The sequence below is a fragment of the Phyllobates terribilis genome, unplaced genomic scaffold (genome assembly GCF_046119375.1).
Source record: "Phyllobates terribilis strain yellow unplaced genomic scaffold, ASM4611937v1 Scaffold_24__1_contigs__length_18792416, whole genome shotgun sequence".
Taxonomy (NCBI): domain Eukaryota; kingdom Metazoa; phylum Chordata; class Amphibia; order Anura; family Dendrobatidae; genus Phyllobates; species Phyllobates terribilis.
Window position 1 is genome coordinate 15,305,763 of NW_027362784.1, and position 12,577 is coordinate 15,318,339.

At 39.9% G+C, this 12,577-nt stretch overlaps 1 long non-coding RNA gene across 1 annotated transcript in view; it reads right to left on the reverse strand.

Annotated features, from left to right (window-relative positions):
* Nucleotides 1-7,757: 7,757 nt before the first annotated feature.
* LOC141176302 (uncharacterized) overlaps nucleotides 7,758-12,577 on the reverse strand; it is a 32,853-nt gene continuing 28,033 nt past the window's right edge. The window contains exon 3 of the long non-coding RNA XR_012253135.1: nucleotides 7,758-8,058. This is a non-coding gene — a long non-coding RNA (uncharacterized lncRNA). The remainder of the gene's footprint in view (nucleotides 8,059-12,577) is intronic.

Genomic DNA, 12,577 nt, shown 5'->3' on the forward strand with positions numbered 1-12,577 from the left:
TTTGACAGTTGTTTTGAGGAGCCCATGATGCCACTCTTCAGAGGAGATTCAAACAGGAGAACAACTTGCAAGTGGCCAGTTTAAGTAGCTTTTCTCATGATTGCATGCACCTGGCTATGAAGTTCAAAGCTCAATGAGGTTGCAAAACCAAAAAAAGTGCTTTAGTAAGTCAGTAAAAAGTAGGAGTATTTAAAACAAGAAAATGATAAGGGTGCCCATACTTATGCACCTGTCAAATTTTGTTTGAATGCAGATTGTACATTTTCTGTTAGTACAATAAACCTCATTTATAGGCAGAAACATTATTGTGTCCAACAGTTATTACATATATCAAACTGAAATAGCTGTTGCAAAAACACCAATTTTTATAAAACAATAAGCTTAAGATTAATAGGGGTGCCCAAACTTTTTCATATAACTGTATATCACCGGAGATGAAACATGGCAAAGGCTCCTGGTACCAGATGTTTTACCATTCTATAAACACAGCATATTCTTACCAAATATTGTTAACGAATATAAACATGCATCGTTCTCACTAAACATTAATAAAAGAGCTATGTGGTACTGCTTGATACTATAAACTAAACATTGATAATAGAGCTATGAGGTCCAGGCGTTTGGAAAATTACAAGGCTAACATAAGCTGAACTGTTAAAGGGTTCTTTAACCACTTCGCACCAGAGCCCGTTTTTGCCTTCGTGACCGGGCCAATTTTTTCAATTCTGACCACTGTCACTTTATGAAGCAATTACTCTGGAACGCTTCAACGGATCCCCCTGATTCTGAGATTGTTTTTTCGTGACATATTGTACTTCATGATAGTGGTAAAATTTCTTTGATATCACATGCGTTTATTTGTGAAAAAAATCGGAAATTTGGTGAAAATTTTGACAATTTTGCAATTTTCAAACTTTGAATTTTCATGCCCTTAAATCAGAGAGATATGTCACACAAAATACTTAATAAATAACATTTCCCACATGTCTACTTTACATCAGCACAATTTTGGAACCAAAATTTTTTTTTGTTAGGGAGCTATAAGGGTTAAAAGTTGACCAGCAATTTCTCATTTTTCCAACAAAATTTACAAAAACATTTTTTTTAGGGACCACATCACATTTGAAGTCACTTTGAGGGGTCTTTATGACAGAAAATACCCAAAAGTGACACCGTTCTAAAAACTGCACCCTCAAGGTGCTCAAAACCACATTGAAGAACTTTATTAACCCTTCAGGTGCTTCACAGGAATTTTTGGAATGTGGAAGAAAAAAATGAACATTTAACTTTTTTCACAAAAATGTTACTTTAGACCCCATTTTTTTTATTTTCACAGGGGTAACAGGAAACAATGGACCCCAAATTTTTTTGGGCAATTTCTCTTGAGCGTGCTGATACCCCATATGTGAGGGAAAACCACTGTTTGGGCGCACGGCAGGGCTCGGAAGGGAAGGAGCGCCATTTGACTTTTTGAATGTAAAATTTGTTTGAATAATTAGCGGACGCCATGTTGCATTTGGGGAGCCCCTGATGTGCCTAAACAGTGGAAACCCCCCACAAGTGACACCATTTTGGAAACTAGACCCCTTAGGGAACTTATCTAGATGTGTGGTGAGCACCTTGCACCCCCAGCTGCTTCACAGAAGTTTATAATATTGAGCCATAAAAATAAAATTTTCACATTTTTCCCACAAAAAATGTTTTCCTTTCCCTAATTTTGTACTATCATAAGGGTAACAGGATAAATTGCACCATGAAATTTGTTGTTCAATTTCTCCTGAACACGCCGATACCCCATATGTGGGGGAAAACCACTGCTTTGGTGTACGGCAGGGTTCGGAAGAGAAAGGAGCGCTATGTTGGCTGGGATAGGCAGCAGACACCATGTCACATTTGAAGAGTCGCTGACATGTCAAAACAGCAGAAACCCCCACAAGTGACCCCATTTTGTAAACTACACCTCTCAAGGAATTCATCTAGGGAAGTAGTGAGTATTTTTTAATTTTTAAATTTATACCATTGGGCAGTGAAAAAAGCATAATTATATTTTTACCACAAAAAAATGTTTTACCCTCAGATTTTACATTTTCACACAGGGCAATGGGTAAAAATGGTGCCGAAATGTGTCACACAATTTCTTCTAAAAGTGGCAATACCCCATATGTGGCTGTATCGTACCGCTCAGCCATATGGTGAGATCTGGGGGGGACGGAGTGCTATTTGACAATTGGAGAACAAAATATTGTAGAATAGGCATTTGGATTTGGGAGCACAAAATTTTTTGAATTGCTTTTGGGGGGCAAGGGCCATTTCGCTTTTCCAGAGCCTTTCTGCTACCAGTAACTTGGAAGTCCCTTATATTTTTAACAGATGACGGACCTGAGTGGGGACTAGCTTTTTTTGAGGACTGAGTTGAAGCTTTTATTGGGAACATTTTACGTAACATTTATCCGGCGCTCTAGGCTGAGCACTTACATCGGGGTTTCCATCTGAATTTCCAAGTGATGTAATTCAGATGAAACCCCTGCGGGATCCATTCACTGTAATGAGGCAGCAGAGTTACTCTGGACTCCATCTGGCCTCTGTTTAGCGGTGTCCTTTTTTTCAGAAGTGCACAAAACTGTGGCCAACCGCACTTTTATGCACGCCTAAAACAAATGACACCGTGGGATCACAGGCCAGAGGGCATCCACAGTGGCCTATATCTGCCTCATTACAGGGAATCTTCCGTCATGGGTTCCGGCTGAATCACATATTTCAGAGATTTACACGGAAACTCTGGCGTAAGTGCTCAGCGCAGAGCGCAGGATAAATGTGTGCCGAGCCATACTGCGATCTTTGGGAGACATAATAAACAAATCAGCAGGTGAAGAATTGGTTTTATTTATTTTTTACGCCGTTCCTAGTGTGATATAACTGATTAGATTACTTTATTCTTCGGGTCGGTGCGATTACAGAGATACCAGATTTATATTGGGTTTTTATGACTGACAGCTGTCACACACTAAGAGACGCTTTTTTTTTTGCAAAATCTAGTTTTTGCATCGCCATATTTTGAGAGCTATAATTTTTCCATATTTCGGCCGACAGAGTCATGTGATGGCTTGTTTTTTGCGGGACGAGTTGACATTTTTTATTGGTACCATTTGTGGGTACGTGACATTTTTTGATCGCTTTCTATTCCGTGTTTTTGGGATGTAAAATTAACAAAAAACAACAATTCAGGAATTGTTTTGAGGTTTTTTTTTATGCCGTTCTGCGTGTGGTAAAAGTGATCAGGCAGCGTTATTCTTCGGGTCAGTACGTTTACAGCGATACTACACTTCCTGTATATTTTTTTATGTTTTGGCGCTTTTACACAATAAAACAATTTTATAGAAAAAATATTTTTTTTGAATTGCTTTATTCTGAGAGGTATAACTTTTTTATTTTTTGGCTGATGGAGCTGTATAGCGGCTTGATTTTTGCGGAACAAGATGACGTTTTCAGCGGTACCATTTCTATTTCCATTTTGCTTTTTCATCGCATTTTTTTCCACTTTTTGTTTGGCGATATGAGGAAAAAGCATAGTTTTTTGCTCCGTTTTTTATTTATTTTTATTACGGTGTACACATAAGAAGTTAATTAGTGTGACAGTTTTATAGCTCGGGTTGTTTCGGACGCGGCAATACCAAATATGTGTACTTTTTTTATTTTTGCATAATTATATGGATTTATCGGTTTAATATTTTATTTATATATTTTGTATTTTTTTTTTAACAGTTTCAAAACATTTTTTTTAACATTTTTACTTAGTCCCTGTATGGGACATTAATTTTTATTTTTCTGATCCCTGATCTCATGTAATGTAATAGACATGTATTACATTATATGAGATCTTCACTTCATAGATCGCAGCATATAGAAGACAGCAAAGGGTTAACATCACTGGGACCTGATCTAATCAGGTCCCGATGATGTTCCCTGTCAGAGCTAACGCTCTGCACCGCTCTCACAGCGCTTGCAGGACCCAGGGGGTCCTGAGCACTGCGAGACCACCCACCGTTTTTAAACGTCCGCGCTGTACAGAGCCCAGGCAGCGCGGACGTTTATCTACAGTGGGCGGTCGGGAAGCGGTTAAAGACAGGCTACCAATATGGATTCCTGATGGACATTAAAAACCTTAGTACTATAAACCACCCTTGATCATCTGGAAGCCATATATCATTTACATACAATACCATATCTCAAGAGAATATCTTCAGCAGATGAACGACACGTTGCTATAAAAGAAGGAATACATTGTATACAACAGCATAAGGCGATACAAGCACAGATTATAGCAAAAATTATTCCTAAAATATAGCGTAAATAACCAAAATCAGGCAACCAATAAAATAACCAATCCCACCATTTACCATTACTCTGTGTGATGTGATCAATGTCATCATGTAACTGATCAATCTGAAATTGCAAATCCTGACTATGATCTGACAAGTTAAAACAACACATACCTTCAAACTCTTCACATCCATGGTGGTGAATTAATAACAAATAATCTATAGTCGCTCTATTCTGTAAGACAGCTTTTCCGGTAAATTTGTAAATCTAATAATATATCTTCTAAGGTTCTACTGGTAGCATTTATTGATCTAGCTACAAGACAAGAAAATCTCCCTACAGTCATAGCAGCATATGGGACTATGGCAGGAGATCCTACAATCGTAAGGGATAACCCTAGAATTTCTGATTTAGTTAAAAGGTTTACATTATACTTATAGGGAAAATATATATTCTTGTACCCTGTTAGCCAGTAGATAAAAAAATATTTAGATTTGAGAGTCTTCAGTGGTTGATACCTTTTAATGGCTAACTGAAAAGATGGTAACAAATTGCAAGCTTTCGAGACTACTCAGGTCTCTTCATCAGGCATAGTATACCATAAAATCTGAAGAGTCACATATTTATACACAATAAGACATACAAAAAAATGCAATAGGTAAGACAGGTGATGAAAAGCAGAGTTATTATGGAAGAGATAAACAGATCTGGCTATAAATATTTTAGCAGTTAATAGATAAAGAGTGTGAAGGTTTTATTGTCCTGCGATTAGGTCCAGTGTTATGATGGCCTCACAAGTCTGAGGAGCAAATTCCTTAGTTGATGTAGAATGACATAAATCCATGCGACACATTCATTCCTGCTCTGAAAGTGTTAAAGGTCACCATCAGTTTATATTCTGAAATTCTTCAGACCCCCAGCTGGACATTTGGTACATATAATTAAGTACACTACATTAGATGTGATGCAGCTGAACGTACCTGGGATCTTATAGTCCTGATGTGAATTGGGAATCTTTATCTTGTCTGTGGTCGTTATAAACGGACAGGTTTAAAAAAATTTCTGGTTGCAAGGAAAGGTTACTGTGCGCCACGGTTGCGGCGGTGGGGCCGCGTCACTCCATGGCCAGGCATGTAGCGGGGATGGCGTCCCCGACGACGGGGGCGGTACTTCCGATCGCGTGACTGTGGATCATGTGCCGCCTCTCCATGGTGACTGGGATGCGTCTGTAGGAAGTCAGGTGATTGGCCTGTGCGCGCCGCTGGATACTTCCGGTATGGCGGTATAGCATGCGCACACTTCACTAATTGTCACAGGGTATATTAGGGTGGGTGATCAGTATGCATGAATACCCCTTGAAAAAGGTTCTTACCGAAACGTGCGTCGGGGTGACGCCAACAGCGGTTCGTTTGGTGGCCAAGTGACTATCCAGGTATATGTTTGAGCAATGCCATTCATTTGAATATGGGGTATGTTCTTTAATAACCATAATTTATAAGTATTCTGGATGTCATAATTAGATTTAAACAAATTGGGAGGATGAAATACTCTATATTTTATTGACAAATTTACATGCAACATTTATATATTGGAGATAGAATGTATATATTTTTTTCATTACCTCCCCTTAATCATCTACTATACGTAGGCTCACCAATTGTGGCCGCTGTGTCACATGGTTTTTATGGTGTAACTTTGTAATCCAATAGTTTTGGTCTCCAGCATTGTGTCCACATGATGTGGTCTGTTTGTGCATAGATACGAATTGTTTTGATGTGGTATTTATATTTTCAATAAAGATATTTTTATGAATTTGTACGAACTCTAGTGGCCATCTTTTTTTCTCTGCTCAGCAGAGACCTCCTAGTATATTTATATGATGGTCCGTTCTGACTTAAAGTCCAGCATGCAATAACATGGGTCCATATGGATTTTATGTACTTCAACCCTGTTTATTGATTTGGTTCTTTAGCCTTTCATTTCCTGTAGATATATGTTGTTATCAAATTCAATGTAATTGTGTGTGAGGATGAATTCTGTAAGTTTGACCACAGAATCAGCAACAATTCCTGTATTTTCTATGAAGATTTTGCAGGCATTTAATCCATCCTTGTGTGGGATATTAGAATACAAAGATTCCACATCCATGGTGGTCAGGATGGTTCCTTCTGGTAGAGGACCTATTGCTGCTAGTTTATTCAGTAGGTCTGTCATGTCCTGAATGTATCTGGGTGTACTCTTTACCAGTGGTTTAAGAACACACTCTACCCATCCAGAAACTTGCTCAGTAAGGGTGCACACACATGAAATAACTGGTCTTCCTGGATTTCCAGATTTGTGGATTTTGGGGAGCATATAGAATGTCCCTATTCTTGGACTCTCTGGTATCAGGTCATCGGCTCTTATGGATTCGTGAGGCAGACAAGATACCAACTTGTTTAGTTCCTTGTAATAGTCCTGTGTAGGGTCAGACTCCAGTTTTTTGTAGTAGCGCGTGTCCATCAGTTGTCTGTTTGCTTCCTTCATGAATATAAACTGATGGTGACCTTTAACACTTTCAGAACAGGAATGAATGTGTCGCATGGATTTATCTCATTCTACATCAACTAAGGAATTTGCTCCTCAGACTTGTGAGGCCATCATAACACTGGACCTAATCACAGGACAATAAAACCTTCACACTCTTTATCTATTAACTGCTAAAATATTTATAGCCAGATCTGTTTATCTCTTCCATAATAACTCTGCTTTTCATCACCTGTCTTACCTATTGCATTTTTTGTATGTCTTATTGTGTATAAATATGTGACTCTTCAGATTTTGTGGTATACTATGCCTGATGAAGAGGCCTGAGTAGTCTCGAAAGCTTGCAATTTGTTACCATCTTTTCAGTTAGCCATTAAAAGGTATCAACCATTGAGGACTCTCAAATCTAAATATTTTTACATTATACTTACAATCTTCAGCTAAACAGGAAAATCCCCTCTTTGGACGTTTAGCTTTATGGGATGGAAACAAAGGATACATCATTAGGGCTAATCTAGAAATAACACATGGCCCACCTATTATGTTAGCTGAAATATAATTAAAAGTTGTATTCCCACAAGAAAACATCCACCCCTTGGGCAATTTTACATGTTGTATATGTGAGAGAGAGATTACTGTTTTGTTGCACTTCATGTTTTTCGCTACCTCATTCTCTTGAAATTTTTATCTGAACGTGAACCGCACATGATATTATGTTCATTGTGCCTTTTGTTACCTTCTATTTTTACCTATTTTATTTTGATTACAAGTCATTTGATAACATAACTCAGCAGATGCATTATTTTGAGTCTTTATAGTTATCATGTCTTCAGTAAGGAAGTCCTCTCCAGTACAGTTTATACAAGCGTAATACAGGTTATAAGTATCATTTTGGATCACATCTCCTTCAATCTCCTCATCTTGGACAAACCCCCCTATTGAGTTTGTCCACAGTTGTAAGGGAGTTGGTATAGCTACCATACAATTCTCTAGTATATTGGTAGCGGTAGCAGTTTTTGTCATACAAAAATGGCTCATGTTCATCAATTGTGCCAAGTAACTCCATAGGTTCTGTTTAATTTTACACAATGCCACATTTTCTTTGACTGGCACTTCTTCTCTTTGTTGATACTACGGTTGGGTAGAGACAGAGACCGAAAGGACCATGCCTGTAACACCGATCAGCCACCATCTCCATATTTGAATTGGACACTAAAAAGAAAGAGCAGATTTATTATTCTCTGAGATAACACCTGTCTGCTGGAATATGTTCCCATTTTTCCTGTCCTGGCTTCATCACTATTAACACATTACCTGCCCCTCTAGCAATCACCTCTGCAGGCTCTGGGGGACCTTTATCCCCAGCTTGTTTTACCCATGTTTTTGCACCATCATTTAAAGAATGACTGGAACCAAAATCTTTATCTCCTCTGACAGTTATTACTGTGGGGGCTGTTCCCTTGATCACCTTCATTTTCTGGATGGATAAAATCAACAATTGAGCTACCCTGTCTCCTTTTTGAATCAACCAGTCACTATCCCCACTATTCAGCAGGAGTACCTTAATTTCACTTTGATAGTCCTGATCTATCACTCCTCCCATCACCTGAATTCCCTTTAAGGCTAAATCTGACCTTGGAGCTATAAGACCAAAATGTTCAGGAGGCATTTGTAATCCTATAGCAGTTCTGATTGCCTTTATAACTCCTGTTCCAATCTGATTTCCTCATGGGATTGTAGATCTAATCCTGCAGCTTGTGGAGTAGCCCTATAGGGTCCTAGTGCTCCCGTCTCCAATTCCCAATAGAGAACCGTCTGTTCTGTGGTAGAAGCTTTTAAGGGCATTATCTGTAAATTGGGGGTAATCATCCTCATTGATGGTGTTTCCTGTTCTCCAATTGGCCTGTTAAGAATGTTAAGGGCTTCATTTAAATGTTTTCTCCACCCTTTGTAAGTTCCATCTCCCAATTTCTTTAATTGTTCTTTGAATAACCCATTCATCTGCTCTACCAATCCTGCGGCTTGGGGATAATATGGGATATGAAAGATTCACTCAATGTTATGTTCTGAGCAAAATTCTGCAACCTTCTTGTTCCTGAAGTGACTACCATTGTCACTCTGAATTTGTTACGGAATTCCGTAGTATAATACTATGGTTTCCATTGTTTTGATCGTACTGTTGGCATTGGCCGCTTTACACGGACAAGCCATCATGTACCCTGAGTATGTATCCACAGCCGTGCATACATACACACATCCTCCATCTTGTGGAAGGGGACCAATATAATCCACCTGCCAAATTTGTCCAGGCAATTTGCCTCGGGCTATATGGCCCCTAACCACATGGGGAATAGGTCTCTGTTGTGAATGTTGACACACTGGCCATTTCATAATTGTTTCCTTAATTACATGTAACCTGAGGGGCACTCCTCTGGTTTGTGCCCATTCATAAGTAGCTTTTTCTACAAGATGCCCACATTTCTGATGTGCCCATTGAGCCAATCCAAGTTGCTTTTCAGCTGAGTCAGGCTCCTCACTGGCATCAGCAACTGATATTTTGGAATGTTCATCCGCTATTGAATTGAAGAGTCTTTCTAGGTTATCTGAAGCACAATGGACGTCAACGTGAAATACAGTCACTTTAATTCTTTGCACAATTGCCCAAACATCTTGCCACAGTTCTTTCCCCCACACATCTTTGCTGTATATTTTCCAGCATATGGAGTGGGACAGACTTAGGTCTATATCATCAAAAGGAGTATTTGGCTCTGATCTGATGAGTGTTTATAAATGATGATGGAATAGCAACCTCTATAGGTCATGGGGAATACTAGATGAATCTCTAAATAAAAGCTACAGCAAGAGAGACACTAGAAGAAGATTTATTTGTTGATTTCTCAGTGGAGTAAACAGAAACTGTTATCTGTAATGTGTTATACATAACCATATATTGGCTTGTTAACTTGTGTTGCCCCTGAAGAGCCGCTACGACAGTTTGTGGTGAAACGCGTCGGGCATTAAGCATTTTTCGGGCATTAAGCATTTTTCATCTGAAAGGATGGTTATAGTTGAAATTGGGTACTAGGCATCTTCCTTTGAGTGGATGGTTATAGATATGTCATACTGAAATCATCTAACCAATATACTACTTGTTTAGGTATACCTAGGAGAGTATAGGCTGACCTCGGACAATATAACTACTAACAGTAGATGGGAAGCTGAACCATGATTATAATCTAGGTTATTGGTTGGGGTTTTTTTCTGTTTGATTGGTAATTAGTATACAATGTTTAGTCTGTTAGCCTGTGAGTCAGGGTTGTTTTGTTTTTTTGCACAATTGTTTGGTATGTTTTTAACTTTATACCTTAATAAATATATAATTTTAAAATGTCTTCCCTTTAGTTTATATACTGTGATTGGTTAAGATTAATAACATTTATTGTTGTGAGCCCCTATTCTTATTTTGCCAATTAATGACCAAATTTACATGAGGGCGTCTATCTATGTGGAGGGCTCGGCCAAGAAGTCAATCACTTGTGTCTCCCTCTGACTGGGAAACCTCTCTGGGAGAAAAAGTCAACTCCTGTCGCTGTGTTTTGACCTCCTGCAACAGCAATTTTACTTCAGCGTAAAGATCCTCAAACCCCGGCGCTGTGGGTTTCACTGGGGACGAAGTGGGAGTGGGCCCTCCCGCTCTCTCCGTGTCCAACTACGCCCACGCTGTGGGGATCCAGAATCTTCCACTGTCACCTTTTTATTTTGTGAACTTCCTGATTTCTTATGAAGCCCTCGCTTTTGGTATAATTTCCACATTTCATCAGTACTAGTGATGGGCGAGCACTAAAATGCTCGAGTCGAGCAAATTGGAATGCTCGACCCGAGCAATGAGCCCAATGTAAGTCTATGAAAAATTCGAACATTTTTCAGGCGGCTCCCCCCGGAGGTCTGCAGAGGCCTAAAAATTGCCCAAATCGATGGGAACAGTGCTCAAATGACATGGGAACAGCATGGGGAAGACCCCTGAAAGCATTTCTGACTCCCAGGTCACTGCTGTGAACAACGTTGTCAGAGGTATTACGCCACTTTTACGAACTCACAATAAAACATACAAAAACGAAACCAAAATGGATTTTCCTGGGAAATATGTTAAGGAACATCCTTTACAGGGTAATGACTTGTATATAAGGCAAAATAAATAACCAAAACCAAAAATACTCCTCCACACCAGCGTTTTTGATGCCTTTTTGCATTCAACCGTGACAAATGCATTCACCGGGAGATGTAATTTTAATATTTTACAACCTTATCTGGCCATGTGGTGTGTGACACATCATCAGACACATCCTGTTTCATTTATGAAGGAGGCACTCTGAAAGTCACAAAGCCTATTTTTATAGGGTTATCGGGCGGCCTTTTCTATTCTTAAAGGGCCAGCAGTCGGCCCTTACCATTCTTAGAGAGCCATCAGCCGGCTGTGCTTTGTTGTTCCCATTACTAAAGAGTGGGTCTCCTATACTATTATTGCGTATGCAGTGAGTGGCAGGGCTGCACAAAATTTGGACGCACCCCAATACCCCTTTGAAAATTTGGACGCACCCCAGTACCCCTTTGAAGAGACTTAGAGGAGGACCTCCTGAAAACAATGTTCCCATTATTAGAAAGTGGGTCTCCCATGCTGTTTGCCTATGCAGTGAATGCAAGGGCTGCCAAACATTGGGAGGCACTCCAATGTCCCTTGGAAGAGACGTGGAGGTTAGAGGGCCTCCTGAAAACAATGTTCCTATTAATAGGAAGTGGGTCTCCCATTGTGTTGGCCTATGCAGTGAATGCAAGGGCGCCAAAAATTTGGAGGCACTCCAATGCACCTTGGAAAAGATGTGGAGGAGGGCCTCATAAAAAAATGTTCCCATTAGAAAGGAGCGGGTCTCCTATACTTGTAATGCCCATGCACTAAGCGTATGGGCTGACAAACATTTACCCCTGGGGGGTATAAATGAACATATTGAAGACCAGAAGCAAATATCCAAAATCAGGAAGCGTATACCCATGTGTGGCTGTGAAAAGATGCATGGGAATACACCTCCCAAAAAAAGACACTGGATTTAAGTTTATGTTACGCTGCTATCATGGTGGTGTTAAGAAGTCTGGCCCAATCCAGCCCTTGTTCATTTTTATAAGAGTCAGCCTGTCAGCTTTTACAGTTGACAGGTGGATGCTCTTATCAGTTGTAATTTCACCAGCGGCACTAAAAACCCTCTCTGATAAAATGCTAGCGGCCAGGCAGGCCAGGACCTCCAAGGCGTAGAGAGTCAGTTCATTCCACGTGTCCAGCTTGGATATCCAATAATTATAAGGCACAGAGGAATCATGGAGGACATTGGTACAGTCGGCAAGGTACTCCCTCAGCATCTTCCCAAACTTTGCACTCCTTGTGAGAGTAACCCGCACCTCAGGGCCTGTGCAATGGGAGGGGCTGAGAAAACTCTCCCAGAACTTTGACAGTGTTCCCCTGCCTCTGCTGGATTGGAGTTGTGTCTCTCTCGGCTGTACTCCTTGGTTGTCCAATGAACTGTGACCTCTGCTGCCAGCGTTTTCAAAAGGGAATTTTTTTAATAGTTCCACAACAAGGGCCTTCTGGTACTGCCCCATTTTTGTAGACCTGTCCGCCTCAGGAATAAGAGATATAATGTTTTCCTTGTAGCGTGGGTCTAGAAGTGTCATCAACCAGTAA